This window comes from Mus caroli, unplaced genomic scaffold (assembly GCF_978045245.1).
Source record: "Mus caroli unplaced genomic scaffold, Mus_caroli_1 scaffold_5, whole genome shotgun sequence".
Lineage (NCBI taxonomy): Eukaryota > Metazoa > Chordata > Mammalia > Rodentia > Muridae > Mus > Mus caroli.
Window position 1 is genome coordinate 48875509 of NW_028227260.1, and position 19099 is coordinate 48894607.

Consider the following 19099-nt stretch of genomic DNA (forward strand, 5'->3'; position numbering starts at 1 on the left):
GCTGGCGGCACTTCTGCTAGGAGTGATGAACTCAGTGAAGGGGGCCAGGCAGCACGGGGCAGGGCTACTTTGCTCTCTCTTAATAGTCAACTATTGTTATTATAACATTTAACAGTGAGTTATAACTATATGTGTGTATACATTACTGGAATATAAAATGCATGATGTCTGTCACTAGTATTTATCCATATATAGTCTATTCATTAATATTTTATTATGTTATTTACTGGCTGTTTTTGTGTGTCAACTTGACACAAGCTGGAGTTGTCACAGAAAAAGGAGCTTCAGTTGGGGAAGTGCCTTCATGAGATCCAGCTGTGGGTCATTTTCCCAATTAGTGATCAAGGGAGAAGAGCCCCTTGTGGGTGAGACCATCCCTGGACTGGTAGTATTGGGTTCTATAAGAGAGCAGGCTGAGCAAGCCAGGGGAAGCAAGCCAATAAGAAACATCCCTCCATGGCCTCTGCTTCAGCTCCTGCTTCCTGACCTGCTTGAGTTCCAGTCCTGACTTCCTTTGGTGATGAACAGCAGTATGGAAGTGTAAGCTGAATAAACCCTTTCCTCCCCAACTTGCTTCTTGGTCATGATGTTTGTCCAGGAATAGAAACCCTGACTAAGACATGTTGTAAACAATATTTTATACTGAGTTAGATAATACATGTATATACTACGGATTTTACCTTAAGACTGTTGCTTTCATAACAAATTTTAAGTATATAATGCAATATATTAACTACAAAAGGAAAAATTTACTCTTCTAGGTAGGTAAGCATTGCCATTATAGGTATACTAACATATCACTCAAAGATATGAGAAAAAGTAATACAGTACTGGGAATTTATAAAACTGTAAGACATATATAATGTAACATGTTTTTGCCCACATAATAATGAAATAATAACTATTTTTTCAAAATTTATATAATTGTAAAACCTGGTAGGTTGAAAGGCTATTAATTTTTTTACTTATCTCAATTTGACTGGTTGATTCTTGATTTTATATGGAACTAGAAGTGAAATACATCAACATTCCATGTGAAATTTCTGTGTTAGGTTTGCTCTTGCCAAATATTCATCAAGGAATATTTCTATTTTAATTTTGTTTTTGATTAGTTTACATTAATCAAGCTCTCACATCCATTTATCTCATAAGTGATAATTCATTTTTGTGCCAACTAGTATGAAAAACTTTATGCATAGATATACTAAACCTCAAAGAGTAAATACATTTCTTTTATTTGTATTTCCATTTCAATGTGAGTTTGTATGCATTTACAGTCACTGATAACTAACTTATCCAAAAAGTTAGAGTAAGACTGAATTGTTTCTTAATATGGATACTGTCTTTGGACCCTTTAGTTAGTTTGTCTAGGGATTTATCTACCTTGTTGATACTCTCAAAGGACCAGCTTTTGGTTTTGTTGATTACTTGTATTGTTCTCTTTGTTTTTATTTGGTTTATTTTAGCACTGAGTATGACTATTGCCTGCTGTCTACTCCTCTTGGATGAGTTTGGTTCTTTTTGTTCTAGAAGTCTCAGGTGTGCTGTTAAGTTGGTAGTGTAAGATCTCTCCAGTATCTTTACAAGGGCAAGTGTAAAAATAACATGGTCATCCTCTTAGATGAAGATAAACCATCTGACAAAATATAACATTCCTTAATGTTAAAAGTATTGGAGATATCAGGAATTCATAGCCCAGATCTAAATATAATAAAAGAAATTTAAGGCAAATGATCAGCTAATAAAAATTGAATGGAGACACACTTGAAGCAATCTCACTAAAATCGAGGAAAAGACAAGGATGCCCATTCTCCCCATATCTATTCAATATTGTACTCAAAGTGCTAGCTAGAAAAATAAGACAGCAAAGAGAAGTCAAGGAGATACAAATTGGCAAAGAAGAAACAAATGTATCACTATTTGCAGATGATATGGTAGTATACATAAGCAACCCTAAAAATTGTACCAGAGAACTTCTCCAGCTGATAAACAACTTCAACAATGTTGCCAAATATAAAATTAACTCAAATAAATCATTAGCCTTCCTGTATACAAATGAGAAACAGGCTGAGAAAGAAATTAGAGAAACAGCTCCCTTCAAAATAGTCACAAATGATATAAAATATCTTGGGGTAACTCTAACCAAACAACTGAAATATTTGCATGACAATAACCTCAAGGCTCTCAAGAAAGAAATCAAAGATCTCAGAAAATGGAAAGATCTTCTATGCTCATGGATTGGCAAAATTAACATAATAAAAATGGCCATCCTACTGAAGGAAATCTATATATTCGATGCAAAAACCCAGAATAGCAAAAAACAATACTTAACAATAAAAGAACAGCTGGGGGAATCACTATCCTGAACTTAAACCTTTACCACAGATCAATAGTGATTAAAAACTATATGGTATTGATACAGATACAGACATGTTGATCAATGGAATAGGATTGAAGACATAGAAAAAAACCACACATCTATGGACACTTGATCTTTGACAAAGAAGCCAAAAATATACACGGAACAAAGAAAGTATCTTCAATAAATGGAGCTTGTCTAACTGACTGTCTGTATGTAGAAAAATGAAAATAGACCCATATTTATCACCTTGCTCAAAGCTCAAATCCAGTGGATCAAGGACCTTAACATAAAACCAGATTCACTGATTCTAATAGAAGAGAAAGTGAGAAAGAGACTTGAACTTATTGGCACAGGGGTAATTTCCTAAGCAAAATTCCAATGACTCATGCTCTAAGATCAAGAGTTGATACATGAGACCTCATGAAACTGGAAAGCTTCTGTAAGGCAAAGAACATAGTGAATAAGACAAATCGGCAACCTAAAGATTGGGGGGGAAAAAAACTAACTAACCCCACATCCTGAAGAGGGATAATGTCCAAAATACATAAAGAACTCAAGAAGCTAATCACCAAAAAACCAAAGAACCCAATCAAAAAAATGAAGTGCCACACCATCTCCAGTAGGATCTGTGTGACAAGTTCCACAGACTGAGGCAATTGATCTTAAAAGGAGGAGGCCTCCTAGAACTGATTGTGGATCTCTTTGCCAAAAGGAAAAAATATATATATATATTGAGCCGTACTTCTCATGGCAATCTATCTGTTTTGTTTTTCTCTTATTTCTTTTTTTATTTACATGTTCCTGTTAGCCTAGAGCAAGATATAAAGCAAGAATAATGGGTAAGCAACCATGCCTAGAGCTGGGGTAACTAACATGACCTTATCCCTGGGGAAACCAAAGCTTTACTTTTTAAATCATTTACAACACTATTATGATAGATAAAATTTTTCTCAACAATAAAATTTCATATAGCTACACATGTATAATTGGAAGTGGGTTTTGGTATATGGTAAAGAAAGCCTTAGTTAGAAACTATTAAATTAGTATAAATTTAAATATTGAAGATTTATTAAAAATCAGCCATTAGCTATTAAATAATAATTGACCATGGGGCTGGAGAGTTAGTTCAGTGGTTAAGAGCACTGACCATTCAAGGCTAACCTGGGATATAATGGGACTGTCTCTAAAAAATTTTAATCGGATTGGATTATCACAAAGTTTGTATAATTTTTTATTTTAAAATATTATGAACCAATAAAAAACAGGGCTTAAAAAAAACAAAGGATGTGGTATAGTTACTACCTTACTTCTCTATGCACCTCTCTCCCTCTTTCCCTCCTTCCCTCCCTCCCTCCCTCCCTCCCTCCCTCCCTCCCTCCCTCCTTCCCTCCTTCCCTCCCTCCCTCCCTCTATCACCAGTCAGTATACACTCTCTGAATCTCTGTGTGGAAAAGCTTGTTTCTCTCGTTTCTCTTATCCTACAACTTCTTTTTAAGCCCTAGTGGTGTTCAGCATGTAGCTATATTGGAAATGCCAATAGGAGTGTCCTACTATGGAAAATTAGATCATTTGCAATCGTTTATTAAAAAAAGAAATGCTGCTAAAAACATTCCTAAAGAGAAACCATTTTTTTTTAAACATTCAGGAATTTATTTTCCTTTAGAATAAATCGAAACATCTAATTTTGCTTTTGGGAGATTCACTTTGCTTCTGTTTGGTTTCCATTGTTTTTTGTTGGTTTGAGACAAGGTCTCACTATCCAGACTGACCTGGAACTGGCTACATAGCCATCGATGGTCTCAAATTCACAGAGATCCACCCACCTCTGCCTCCTGAGTGCTGGGATTAAAGATGTGTACCACTATGTCATATTTTGAAATCACTTGTTATCAGAGAGTGACCTTGAACTTCTGATCCTTCAGGATCTACCTCCTCAGTGCTGAGACCAATAGGTATGTATTGTCATGCCTGGTTTTATGTGGTACTAGGATTGTCCCCAGCTCCAGTTAAATCTACATACTTGTCTGGAACAAAGAACACACTCAAGTTTAACAGTGGATATAGATGCCCTTCCCACAGCCTTGATAGACTAAATCGAACTTAAGTGCTTGCCACTGTTGGACCTTAACAACCCAGGTGGAGTCTTCCTGCAATTTCCTACAGGAATAGACTGCCAGCTGAGCTTGCTTTGCAACACAATCCAGCTGAAACAAAGGATGAGGTTTGTGGGATATCTCCCTATATAAATACAGTGCTGAATATTAAGCTTTGAGCCTTGATCTGAAAAAAAAAAAAGAGCACTGACCATTAAAGATTTATTTTTTTTTAATTTTTAATATTTTTATTACATATTTTCCTCAGTTACATTTCCAATGCTATCCCAAAAGTACCCCATAGTGCCCCCCACTTCCCTACCCACCCATTCCCATTCTTTTGGCCCTGGCATTCCCCTATATTGGGGCATATAAAGTTTGCAAGTCCAATGGGCCTCTCTTTCCAGTGATGGCCGACTAGGCCATCTTTCCATACATATGCAGCTAGAGACAAGAGCTCCGGGGTTCTGGTTAGTACATCATGTTGTTCCAACAATAGGGTTGCAGATCCCTTTAGCTCCTTGGGTACTTTCTCTAGCTTCTCCATTGGGAGCCCTGTGATACATCCAATAGCTGACTGTGAACATCCACTCCTGTGTTTGCTAGGCCCCGGCATTGTCTCACAAGAGACAGCTATCTTTGGGTCCTTTCAGCAAAATCTTGCTAGTGTTTGCAATGGTGTTAGCGTTTAGAAGCTGCTTATGGGATGGATCCCTGGATACGGCAGTCTCTAAAAGGTCCATCCTTGCATCACAGCTACGAACTTTGTCTCTGTAACTCCTTCCATGGGTGTTTTGTTCCCAATTCTAAGAAGGGGCACAGTGTCCACACTTCGGTCTTCATTCTTCTTGAGTTTCATGCGTTTAGCAAATTGTATCTTATATCTTGGGTATCCTAAGTTTTGGGCTAATATCCACTTATCAGTGAATACATATTGTGTGAGTTCTTTTGTGATTGTGTTACTTCACTCAAGATGATGCCCTCCAGGTCCATCCATTTGGCTAGGAATTTCATAAATTCATTCTTTTTAATAGCTGAGTAGTACTCCATTGTGTAAATGTACCATAATTTCTGTATCCATTCCTCTGTTGAGGGACATCTGGGTTCTTTCCAGCTTCTGGCTATTATAAATAGGGCTGCTATGAACATAGTGGAGCATGTGTCCTTTTTACCGGTTGGGACATCTTCTGGATATATGCCTAGAAGAGGTATTGCTGGATCCTCCGGTAGTACTATGTCCAATTTTCTAAGGAACTGCCAGACTGATTTCCAGAGTGGTTGTACAAGCTTGCAAGCCCACCAACAATGGAGGAGTGTTCCTCTTTCTCCACATCCTCGCCAGCATCTGCTGTCACCTGAATTTTTGATCTTAGCCATTCTGACTGGTGTGAGGTGGAATCTCAGGGTTGTTTTGATTTGCATTTCCCTGATGATTAAGGATGTTGAACATTTTTTCAGGTGCTTCTCTGCCATTCGGTATTCCTCAGGTGAGAATTCTTTGTTCAGTTCTGAGCCCCATTTTTTAATGGGGTTATTTGACTTTCTGGAGTCCACCTTCTTGAGTTCTTTATATATATTGGATATTAGTCCCTTATCTGATTTAGGATAGTTGAAGATCCTTTCTCAATCTGTTGGTGGTTTTTTTGTCTTATTGATGGTGTCTTTAGCCTTGCAGAAGCTTTGCAGTTTCATGAGGTCCCACTTGTCTATTCTCGATCTTACAGCACAAGCCATTACTCTTCTATTCAAGAATTTTTCCCCTGTGCCCATATCTTCAAGGCTTTTCCCCACTTTCTCCTCTATAAGTTTCAGTACCTTAGTACAAGGAGATAGGAATGGATCGATTCGCATTCTTCTACATGGTAACAACCAGTTGTGCCAGCACCATTTGTTGAAAATGCTGTCTTTCTTCCACTGGATGTTTTTAGCTCCCTTGTCGAAGATCAAGTGACCGTAGGTGTGTGGGTTCATTTCTGGGTCTTCAATTCTATTCCATTGGTCTATTTGTCTGTCACTATACCAGTACCATGCAGTTTTTATCACAATTGCTCTGTAGTAAAGCTTTAGGTCCGGCATGGTGATTCCACCAGAGGTTCTTTTATCCTTGAGAAGAGTTTTTGCTATCCTAGGTTTTTTGTTATTCCAGATGAATTTGCAGATTGCACTTTCTAATTCGTTGACGTTAAAGATTTATTAATCTGCTGCTGGAAATATGCCACTAGCCTGAGATGACAGCCCCCACAGAATATACCCTTTTAGAATTGTTATATTTCCATGATTTATAATGTTACCTGTTCTGCTTGTGAGTCATTAAATACATAGCTTTAGAGTTGTAATGCTTAGATGACTTTTGTGCTTTACTGTGCCAAATGATTTTTGTTGGTATTTGTGATTGTTTCACTGGATATAGTTTTTTTTTTTTTTTTTTTTTTTTTTTGATTTTTCGAAACAGGGTTTCTCTGTATAGCTCTGGCTGTCCTGGAACTCACTTTGTAGACCAGGCTGGCCTCGAACTCAGAAATCTGCCTGCCTCTGCCTCCTGAGTGCTGGGATTAAAGGTGTGCGCCACCACGCCCGGCTTGGATATAGTTTTTAAGAGATGTAATGGTTGATTTTTTAATGTATAAAATCCCCTGCTTGAGACCTGCAAAATACACTCAGATTCAAACTGCCTCTGTGTTTGTTTCTGTTTGTCACAGCCTAATCCTTACCCACCTAGCTTCAAGGACACTCATTCCATGAACCCCCATTACCGGACTGGGGTGGTCTGTGGCAATGGAGTATAGCACTAAAAGGAGATTTCACAACTGAGGAATCTCAAATGAGTGAGAAGCACCTAAAGAAATGATCAAAGTCCTCAGTGATCAGAGAAATTCAAAACAAAATGGCCCTAAGATTCTACCTTACACCAATCAGAATGGCTAAGATCAAAACCTCAGGTGACAACACATGTTGGAAAGGAAATAGAGATAGAGTAACTGGTGGGATTGCCAACTGGCACAACCACTCTGTAAATCAATCTGGAGGTTCCTTAAAAAATTGGAAATAGATCTACCTGAAGACCCTGCAAAACCACTCTTAGAAATATACCCAAATGATGCCCCACAATGCCACAGGGGCACGTGCTCCACTATATTCATAGTGGCCTTATTTGTGATACCCAGAAGTGGGAAACAACCCAGATGTCCCACAAGAGAAGAATGGATACAGAAAATGTGCTTCATCTACACAATAAAATATTACTCAGATATTAAGAACAAGGACTTCCTGAGTTTTGAGGCAAATGGTTGGACCTAGAAAATATCAATCTGAGTGACTTACCTTAGACCCAAAAGGACATGAATGAGAAGTACTCACTAATAAGTGGATTTTAACACCCCTCCCCCAAGAAGGATACAATACCAAAAATTCAGTCCATAGAATTCAAAAAGGTCAACAAGCTGAAATGTCCAAGGGAGGATGCCTTGTTCCTACTTGGGAGGAAGAAGAAAGCAATCACAATTAGGGAGTAAGGGAGGGACCCGGAAGTGAAAGTGGATGGGGGGAGAAGGGAACCTGATCTACTATTGGGTGAGGGTCAGCAGAAGGAATGGAAAGAGGCAATCTTGGGAGGTAGTAGGTTGTAGGGACCCTCCATAATGCACCAGATACCTGGGTGGTGATAAACTTTCAGGACTCAAAGGGAGGGACCTTAGATGAAATGCCTGACAGTAGGGAGAGGGAACTTATAAAGCCCACCTCCAGGAGGAAGACAGGGCATAAAATGAGGGAAAGAAGGCCATTCCACAGTCACAACTCTGACCACTAATTATTCTGGTCTGAAAGAATTACAGGGATGGAAATGGAGAAGAGCCTGAGGAAAAGAAGGTCCAATAACAGGCCCAAAGTGAGATCCAGCTCAAGGGGAGACCCCAAGACCTGAGACTATTACTGAGGCTATGGAGCACTGATAAAGAGGGACCTAGAATGACTGCACTCTGGAAGACCCAACAAGCAGCTGAAAGAGTCAGATGCACATATTTACACCCAACCAATGGACAGAAGCAGATGACACTTGTTGAATTAAGTAAAGGCTGAAAAAAGTTGAGGAGAAGGACGACTCTGTAGGAGGACCAGCATTCTCAATTAAGCTGGACCCTTGAAATATCTCAAACACTGGACAACCAAAGAAGCAACATACTACAGCTAATGTGAGGCCCCCTACACACATACAGTAGAGGAATGCCAAATGTGTGTTCATTCAGCAATGGTACACCTAACCCTTAAGAGACTGGAGGCCTAGGGGAATTTAGAGGTCAGGTGTGGCAGGGGTGGGGGTTGGGGTGAAAGAGTTAATTACTGGACACCTGAACTCTCCATGAACTCTTCAGCTCAGAGTTCTCTTACCCCTCCCATCCAGAGATAGTTCCCGGAGCACTCCTGAACTTTTTACCCCAAGGTACCCCCTCCCAATTGGAAACTGCTCCAGGAACATTTTTTAGATAAGGGGTCTCCTAGAAAAAACCTAGTCCTACCCCTCCCAACTGAAGACTATGCCAAGAACATTTTTGAGATAGGGGCCTCCTGGTACTGTCCCAGAATGTTCCAATAGATCGAGTATATTGCCAAAATATAGGACACGACCCCTTGGTTATGTAAAGCCCCTTGGCAGAACACCTTGGTGACGTAAAACTTGTACTTTTTACCTGGCTATTTCCTATAAAAGCCTGTGAAAAGTTTGGGCTAATTGCCGAATCTCCTCTGCGAGTTTCGACCCCAGATATCTGGTATATGTGCTTTTTATGTTCTTTCTTGTCATTGCTGTATTAAATCTTACGCTCTATACATCTTAAGTTCGGTCTCAGTGTCTTCTTGGGTGCGCGGCTGACCCGAGGCTTGAGTAAGTGCCTCCCTTTGGGAGTTTTGGAGTCTTTCATTTGGTGCATTGGCCGGGAATCAGCGCGACTACCCAGAAGTCCTGGACCCACTCAGAAGTAAGATTTACTGTTCTGCTTTGGTCTGGTGTCTGTGTTCTGTTAATTTCTGAAAGGCCAGGAAGGCCATTCTGTATGAGCGATCGCTGTTTCGGTTTTGCAGACGCTCAGTGTGCAATGTGCACAGTGAGACCGCGCTCCGGGTAGGAGCGTAGGGTGTGGACAAAAGACAGACGTGTCCAGGAGGTGTCCACCGTCTGTGCGCCCTGGGAGACGTCCCAGGAGGACAAGGGGAGGACTAAGGACGCTTAGTGGACCCCTCTGGAGACCGGGTGGGTTCGAGTCCCACCTCGTGCTCCAGGGTGCGAGATCGTGGGTTCGAGTCCCACCTCGTGCCTCTGTGCGAGATCGTGGGTTCGAGTCCCACCTCGTGCTCCAGGTTGCGAGATCGTGGGTTCGAGTCCCACCTCGTGCTTTGGTTTTTTCTTTTGTCTAAGTCTCGTGTCTGCTCTCGTGTCTGCTATTATTCTAGAAATGGGACAATCTGCTGGGTGTGTAGGTGTGGAACTGCTGCATTTGTGTATTCTGAGATTGTGGGTTTATTCTGACAGTGGCTGTGAGAGGACGGCTGTCTATGGCCTCACAATCTGCACCCCAAAAAAAGATGTTCCAAGGGAGACCCTGGAAGGAGTGCCCAGGGTACAGAACAGTCAAAAAAGACCTGGCTGTTGCCTGGCAGAGTGAAAGAGAGAGAGTGTTCCCTCTGCCAGAGCGGGAGTCAATGTAGAATCCGACCCCGTCAGAAAAAAGTGTTTGGCTGGTTGTGTAAGTCCAGGCGTGGACGAGTGTGCTTGTTTGTGGCCACATGACAAGACTGTGTGTGTGTGTGTGTGTTAACCTTTTGTCGACTGTAGACTTGGACTGACGTCAGGACAGAATTTGTCAGCAATGGTTTTAAAAAGGAAAGAAAACCACCAGGCAGGTCCTCCCCAGGCTGCTCAAAAGAGCTCTGAGATTGCAGAGCTGGGCTAAGAATTTCCGGCTTCGGCAGCGCGGGTGGGGCTTTGATAGCAGCAGTGGCGCTGAGGTTCTGGCTTCTGCAGGCACGGCAGAGGCGGAGGCTGCCTGTGCCCCGAGTTGTGAGATGCCGTCCCTCCTTTGGCTTCCCCCTGGAGTCTGCCCGCACTCCCTTGTGTCTGCGCGCCCGCCGCGGGGCGCACAGAGAAGTTCCCCCGCCCTGCTGCGCGGGTGCCTTGCGTTTCCAAAGCTCGGGAGGCCGCCGTTGCCTCCGGCCAAGAGAGCTCCGTGGATGCCTGGGGCTCAAGCCATGCCGGAAAACAAGTAGTTAAATTGATCCTCATTTGGCTCCTCCCGGGGTCTGCGCACAGGTGCCCGCCCACACTCCCTCCCTTGTGTCCGACGCCCGCGCCGCCGCCGCTGCTGCCCCCACCGCAGCCGCTGCCGCCCCGACCGGTGGCGGGGCCGTTTCGCAGGAGGAGGCTGCTGTCTGCGCTCCGCCAGGCCCGCCGCCGCCTCCGGGCCATGCGGGAGGACAGTACAGAGAGTAACAAGTGGTTAAGTTCCCCCTGCCTGCCAGTGTTTGTTTGCCACTCCCACATTTCCGCCGCGGCGCGCGGCGGAGACGACTCGGCGCTTGGCTCTTCCCTGTCCATTCGCCGTTACTGAGAAAATCCTGGTTAGTTTCTTTCCCTCCGCTGACTAGTATGCTCGAGTTCAGCGGGTTGCTGCGTCTGATCTGAGGACGCCACAAGGTTCCCTGGTTGCTTCTCATTTCCCTGTCCCCTGTATCCTGTCTCTTGTTAACTGTTAACAGAAAAAATTGTGTTCATTTTGAAGTATCAGTGGTCTGATGTGAAAACTGCACTCCCTTCTCTGCCCCATGTGTTTTCTCTTCTCAGGCACTGCCCTGAGCTGTGTGAGTTTGTTCTAAGCTCCGGTGAGGGAGACATACAAGGTAAGGAGCACCTGACTGCCAGGCTCTGTTGAGGGTCTCATGTCTGTGGGACTAGAAAAATGTCCCATCAATCTGACCTAGGTTATGAAAAGTTACAAAAGTTAAGAGAAAGATAGAGGTCTGCAAAGAAGAATTGAGAGCAAAGCTTCAGCAGACTCAAAAGAAATAGGTTAACAGTAAAAAGAGGTAAACTATGAAAAAGTTAAGTGACAGAATATAGATGTAATAATTAGATCCATTGCAGTTAAGAAACAGGAGCAAAGAGAGATAAATGACAAAGACTAGAACCTAGCAAAGTGACACTTGCTAATAATACTAGCACTTAGAGATGATCTGTAAGAAATAGGGAGCCAGAAAATTTTCAAAAAAGATAAGAGAAATGAATTGCTGGTCACAAAAGTCAGGGAGACTAGAAAACTTAGTACCTGGCAACAAAAAAAGAAAGCTTTTGGCTAAAGATCAGAGTGTTTGCTGTTGAAAAAGAAGAACACTGGGTGAGAGACTGTCCTAACAAAAAGAAGAGGAGCCCCCCCTCCTCAAGACAAAACCCTTCACCTGTTCATGGCTAAAAATAAAGAAATAACAGAAGGGGTGCTAACACAGAAGCTGAGTCCTTAAAAGAGACTGTGTTTTCATATTCCTCCACTAACCAATGCAAAGCAAGTTTAAAAGGTTCCTGGACACTACAGGTCCTTGCAAACTGTGGATCCCAGGTTTTGCTGCATTAAAAAGATAAACAGCCCCTCGTATAAGAAATAAAGAACAACCTTGGATGGCCTTAGATGCTATTGAGACTGCCCTAATGTTGTCCCCAACTTTGGGACTCCTAAATGTGACTGAGAACAAAGGTATTGCCAAAGAGGTTCTTACTTAAAAATTGGGACCCTAAAAGACCAGTGGCACTTAAAAAATTAGACCTGGTGACTGAGGGATGGCCTGCTTGTCTGCACATAGTGGCTTCTGGTCAGAGACTCATGATTCAATTGTTTCCCTGGCTGATGGACACATTATTAGAGCTTTTTGTTGACAGAATAAGACCTACTCATCACTCTGACATTCTGGCAGAAGGAACTTTGGCTCAGAAGGCTGAACTCCTGGCGCTAACCCAAGCCCTGCGGTTGGCTGAAGGCAGAGACATCAAAGACAAAGAAAAAATTCTGGCCCTCCTAGAAGCTCCTGAATGAACTGGGTGAGTTGGGATATCGGGTATCGGCTAAGAAAGCTCAGCTATGTCGTACCGAGGTGCCGACGACGGAAAGCGGTGGCTCACCGAAGCCAAGGAAAAGGCTGTGATGCTGATCCCAACCCCCACCACCCCGCGCCACGTGAGTTTCTGGGAACGGTGGGCTTTTGCAGATTCTGGACTAAAGAAAAAGTCCCGTTCACCTGGACTGAGGAACACCAAAAAGCCTTTGACAGCATAAAGGCAGCCTTGCTTGCAGCCCCCGCTCTGGCTTTGCCAGATCTGACTAAGCCTTTTACCCTACACGGATGGCAGTAGCCTCATGGTTAAAGGTAAGCGGAAGGCGGGGACAGCAGTGCAGCAGTGGACAAAAAGCAGGTGATCTAGGCCAGCAGCTTCCCCAAAGAGACTTCAGCCCAAAAAGCTGAACTTGTGGTTTTGATACAAGCTTTATAAATGACACTGACAGCGGGTATGCTTTTGCCACTGTATGGAACAATATGCAGACAAAGAAAGCTGTTGACATCTGCAGAAAAAGACGTTCTCAATATGGATAAATGATACTGCTCACATAGTCATCAAGAAGACTATTAAAGAAAATTTTTTTCCAAGGTTCAGAGTGCCAAAAGCAATAGTTGCCCAGGTAAGTCAGGGTGTGGCCAAGCATTTAGAGGTCAAATAAAAATTACATTGTGTGTATAGACCTCAGAGCTCAGGATAGATACAAATTAGTTTAAAACTCTAAGACAGACCTTGACAAAATTAATCGTGGAGACTGGCATGGACTTGGTGTTCCTTCCCTATGTCCTATCTCTTGATTCAGTTTTACTCTGTTTAAGATCCTTTATGAAACTCCTATGCCCATCATAGTCTCAGATGATGTGTTTAAACCTATGTTGTTAATAATGCTCTGTATGCTAAGTTAAAAGGGCTTGCAGGTGATACAGAAAAAAGTCTGGTCACAACTGGTTACAGTGAACGAGCTGGATATCCCAAGGACATCTCACCAGTTCCAGCCAGAGATCTGATCTACGTGCACCTGCGTCATGCCCAGACCCTAACTAAATTAGTTATTGAGACTGGCGGTAAAGACTGGGTGACCCTCCTTCCCTTTGTGCTTCTCAGAGTCCGAAACACACCTGGACGTTTTACTTCTTTGACTGAGTCTAGCAGGATATTGGATCCCTGTGTTGACTCTTTCTCACCCTCTGCTCTGTTTACCCATTTAAAGGCCTTGGAGGTTGTCAGAACACAGATCTGGGACCAGATCAAAGAAGCTCATGCACCTGAGACTACAGCAGTTCGGTCCTTGTCAGATGACATCGCACCGGCACTCTTGAGCCTCGGTGGAAAGGACCATATCTGATACTGTTAACAACTCCACGCCTCCCACGTCAAGAAGGCTCCTAGCCAGGGTAGAGGCAACCATGAAGACAACTGGACGGTGGCAACTACTGACAATCCTCTTAAACTTCGCTTGTGTCGTGGGGGCCACCCTAAGCCTAGGGAACGACAACCCTCTTGCCCCGATTCAACAGTCATGGGAAGTGCTTAATGGGGAGGGAAACATTGTATGGGCAATCACTGCAGCACATCCCCCTTGGACTTGGTGGCCTGATCTCACACCTGACATTTGTAAGTTAGTAGCAGGATCTCCCAATTGGGACCTCCCTGACCATACTGATCTTAGTAACCCACCCCCTGAACAGCGGTGTGTTTCAGGTGGAATAGGGAACATGTATGGGTGTTCAGGGCAGTTCTACCGGGCTAATCTTAGAGCTGCACAGTTTTATGTTTGCCCTGGTCAGGGTCAAAACAAAGAGCTTCAACAAGAATGTGGGGGGGCATCAGATTACTTCTGTGGCAAATGGACATGTGAAACGACAGGGGATGCCTACTGGAAGCCTTCCTCTGACTGGGATCTAATCACGGTAAAACGAGGTAGTGGTTATGATAAGCCATATCAAGGAGAAAGAGATCCCCATAAATATCCAAACTATGGCGACCTCCATCCAGATGAGGCCGCCATAGGAGCTTATGGGTGTGCTACTGAAAACAGCCCCCCAGGACCATGCAAAGGTAAATACTGCAACCCCCTACTTATAAAATTCAAAATAAGTGGGGTTGGCGTGTATCCAGTCCACCGAGAGACCCTGGGTTCATTTTTACAATCAGGCTGACTGTGACAGAACAGGGTCCCCCAATAGTACCAGCTCCCCCACAAGTCCCGGCTGTACCAGCTCCACCAACTCCACAGCCCAGAACAGTGAGACCTTCCCTATCGACCTTAGTTTCCCCACCGCCCCTAGATACAAAAAGCCGTCTGGTCAGTCTAGTTCAAGGAGCTTTTTTGGCGTTGAATAGGACTAATCCTAATATGACTCAATCATGTTGGTTATGCTATGACTCTAGGCCCCCTTAGTATGAAGGAATTGCTCAGATCAGGACTTATAACACTACTTCAGATCATTCTCAATGCCTTTGGGGGGAAAACAGAAAGCTGACTCTGGAAGCAGTTTCAGGAAGTGGACTCTGTTTAGGCCAGGCACCTCAGGATAAACGGCACCTTTGTAATCAGACCCAGAACATCCAGCCTAGCAAAAGTGGTCAGTATCTGGTGCCTCCCATAGACACAGTATGGGCTTGCAATACCGGTCTCACTCCTTGTGTATCTCTATCTGTTTTTAATAGTTCCAAAGACTTCTGCATTTTAGTTCAGCTTATTCCTAGACTCCTGTATCATGATGATAGCTCCTTTTTAAATAAGTTTGATCATCGGGTCCGTTGGAGAAGAGAGCCCATTACCTTAACCCTGGCAGTACTTTTGGGATTGGGAGTAGCAGCAGGAGTAGGTACAGGGACCGCTGCCTTAATTCAGACCCCCCAATACTATGAAGAATTACGTACAGCTATGGACATTGATATTAGAACTATAGAACAGTCTATAACTAAATTAGAAGAATCTTTAACTTCCCTGTCTGAAGTAGTGCTGCAAAATAGGAGGGGATTAGACTTATTATTCCTTAAAGAAGGAGGACTTTGTGCTGCCTTAAAAGAAGAATGTTGTTTTTATGTTGATCATTCAGGAGTAATCAAAGACTCTATGGCCAGACTTAGAGAACGCCTAGATATGCGTAAAAGAGAGAGAGAAAGCCAACAAGGATGGTTCGAAAGCTGGTTTAATAAGTCCCCTTGGCTTACCACTCTCCTCTCCTCCATAGCAGGACCCTTAATTATACTTATGCTTTTGCTCACTCTCGGCCCCTGCATTCTTAATAAGTTAGTGGCTTTTGTCAGAAAAAGAATAAATACAGTACAAGTTATGGTATTAAAGCAACAATATCGGGTCCTTCAGGAAGCCGGTACCCAGCTCTAAGATTAGAGCTTGTCCCTAAAAGAAGGGGGGAATGAAAGAGTTAATTACTGGACACCTGAACTCTCCATGAACTCTTCAGCTCAGAGTTCTCTTACCCCTCCCATCCAGAGATAGTTCCCGGAGCACTCCTGAACTTTTTACCCCAAGGTACCCCCTCCCAATTGGAAACTGCTCCAGGAACATTTTTTAGATAAGGGGTCTCCTAGAAAAAACCTAGTCCTACCCCTCCCAACTGAAGACTATGCCAAGAACATTTTTGAGATAGGGGCCTCCTGGTACTGTCCCAGAATGTTCCAATAGATCGAGTATATTGCCAAAATATAGGACACGACCCCTTGGTTATGTAAAGCCCCTTGGCAGAACACCTTGGTGACGTAAAACTTGTACTTTTTACCTGGCTATTTCCTATAAAAGCCTGTGAAAAGTTTGGGCTAATTGCCGAATCTCCTCTGCGAGTTTCGACCCCAGATATCTGGTATATGTGCTTTTTATGTTCTTTCTTGTCATTGCTGTATTAAATCTTACGCTCTATACATCTTAAGTTCGGTCTCAGTGTCTTCTTGGGTGCGCGGCTGACCCGAGGCTTGAGTAAGTGCCTCCCTTTGGGAGTTTTGGAGTCTTTCAGGGGGTGGGGTGGGAATATCCACGTGGAGATGGGTGGGGAGGAGGTATGGAATGTGGAACAGTTGAAGGCTGGAAGAGGGGCAGGTGGGAATAAAATCTGAAGTGTAAAATACATAAATATGAAGATAAATAAGTAATTAAATAAGTAAATAAATATATAAATAAGTTATCCATTATGAACAAGTAGTTTTATTCACAGGGATGCAAGGATAGTTTAATATACAAAACCCCACAAAGTAATCCACTATATAAACAAACTGAAAAAAAATTACATGATCATTTCTTTAGATGCTGAAAAATTCTTTGTCAATATCCAATACCTTTTCATGTTCAAAGTGTTAGCGATATCAGGAATAAATAACACATACTTAAACATAATCAAGGAACTATTCAGCAAGTGAATAGCCAAAATCAAACAAAGTGGAGAGAAACTTAAAGCAATTTTACTAAAATTAAGGGCAAGATAAGGTTGCCTACTCTCTCCCTATCTAGTCAATATAGCACTTGGTTTTCTAGACATAGCAATAAGACAGCTAAAGGAAATCATGTGGAAGATCTGAATGACCTTAACTTCATGACCCTGTAGAAAGAACTTGAAGAAGGTATCAGAAGACGGAAAGATCTCCAATGCTCATGGATAGGTAAGATTAACATATTGAAAACCACCATCTTATCAAAAGCAATCTACAGATTCAATGCAATCTCCATTCCAAATACATAACCACCTTTTATAGTCCTTGAAAGAGCAATTCTCAACTTTATATGAAAAACCAACAAAACCTAGGATAGGCAAAACAATCATAAATATTAAAAGAGCTTTAGATTGAATTACCATCCCTGACCAAGCTATACTACGGAGCAATTGTGATAAAATCTGCAAGATATTGGTACAGAAACAGAAAAGTTGTTGATCAATGGAATTGAACTGAAGACCCAGAAATAAATCCACACACCTATGGTACTTGAATTTTGATAAAGAAGCCAAAGCTATACAATGGAAAAAGAAGTAATGTCCAATAAATGGTGCTGGTCTAATTCGATTTTTCACATGGTGAAAGAATGCATATAGATCTATATTTATGATCCTGCACAAAACTCAAGTCCAAATGAATAAAGAATTTCAACGTATAACTGGATACACTATATTCCATAGAAAAGAAAGTAGAAAATAGCCTCAAATGCATTGCTACAGGAAACAATTTCCTGAACAGAACACCAAGGCTCAGGCTCTAAGATCAACAATTGTTAAATGTGGCCTCATATAAATGAAAAAGCTTCTGTTGGCAAAAGACACTGTCAATAGGACAAAACAGAATCCTATAGATTGTAAAATGGTCTTCACCAACTCTACATCTGATAGAGGGCTAAAATCTAAAATTTATTTAAAAAAAAAAAGAAAGAAAGAAAAAAAAGCCTTGAGTAATTAGTTACCAGCAACACCAATAACAAAATTAAAAAGTTGGATACAGAGCTAAAAAGAGACTTCTCAACAGAAGAATCTTGAATGGTTGAGAAGAAATATTCCAAGTCCTTTGTCATTAGAAAATGCTAATCAAAACAACTCTGAGGTTCCATTTTATACCCGTCATAATGGGTAAGAAAACAAAACAAAACAAAACAAAACAACAAAACAAAACAAAACTCACGAGATAGCACATGCGACAAGGATGTGGAGCAAGGGGAACACTCCTCCATTGCTGGTCCAAGTGTACAATTGTACAACTTCGGAAATAATTTTGGCACATTCTCAGAAAATAATTCTCCCTCAAGACCCAGATACCCCTCCCATCTGTATCCACTTCCTTTCTGTTACTCATTAGAAAAGAACAGACTTCTAGGAGATAGCAAACAACCATGCCAATGCAACTCAACAGAAGGAAAAGTACCCAAAATGCAACCCCAAAAATCAGATACCCACTTGTTCACATGCTCAGGAGCTCCATAAAATATATTAAACTGAAATTATAATAGATACACAGAATACCTGGTGCAGACTGATACAGGCCTTGCATTTGCTGCTTCAGTCTCTGTGACTATATATGAGCCTTGCTTATTTAACTCAAGAGGCCTTATTCTTCTTGTGTCCTCAGTTTTCTCTGGGTCTTATACACTTTCTGCATCCTCTGTGTTGTTCCATAAGCTCTGAGAAGAGAGCTTTGATAAAAGCATAACATTTAGATTTTCTCTCCACAGTAATATCTGGCTATGGGTCTCTGCATTTGTACCTGTCTGCTGCAAGAAGAGGCTTCTCTGATGAAGAGTGCATAAGGTTGTGGTCTATAAGTATAGCAGAATATCATTAGGAGTATTGATTTTTAGACAGTAGTTTTTTTTTGTTTTTGTTTTTGTTTTTGTTTTTTCACTAGGTAAGTGTTGAGAAGGTAGGCAGAAATTTAGGAGGAGGCAAAGTGGTGGGCATGAGAAGAAGTGGGGAAAAGATAAGGAATGTGATGTGTGATTCTAAATCTATTCATAATGACAATGAACAGTAGTTATCATATACTGTACTGAGTTATTCACTTTGGGTCTAGCCTAATGAAACATAAATTAATATTATAACAGTTCCATTACAA

The 19099-nt window shown here is 42.0% G+C and overlaps 1 long non-coding RNA gene across 3 annotated transcripts; it reads left to right on the top strand.

Moving 5' to 3' along the window:
* The first annotated feature begins 11004 nt into the window (after positions 1–11004).
* Positions 11005–14633, top strand: LOC147004591 (uncharacterized). 3 transcript variants are annotated; one of them, XR_015047141.1, is made up of 2 exons: positions 11005–11343; positions 13758–14633. It is a non-coding gene; the product is annotated as an uncharacterized LOC147004591 (long non-coding RNA). The 3 variants fall into 3 exon arrangements; XR_015047142.1 differs by having other exon boundaries at positions 11008–11064; XR_015047140.1 differs by lacking the exon at positions 11005–11343 and adding an exon at positions 12323–12668.
* The last annotated feature ends 4466 nt before the right edge of the window (positions 14634–19099 follow it).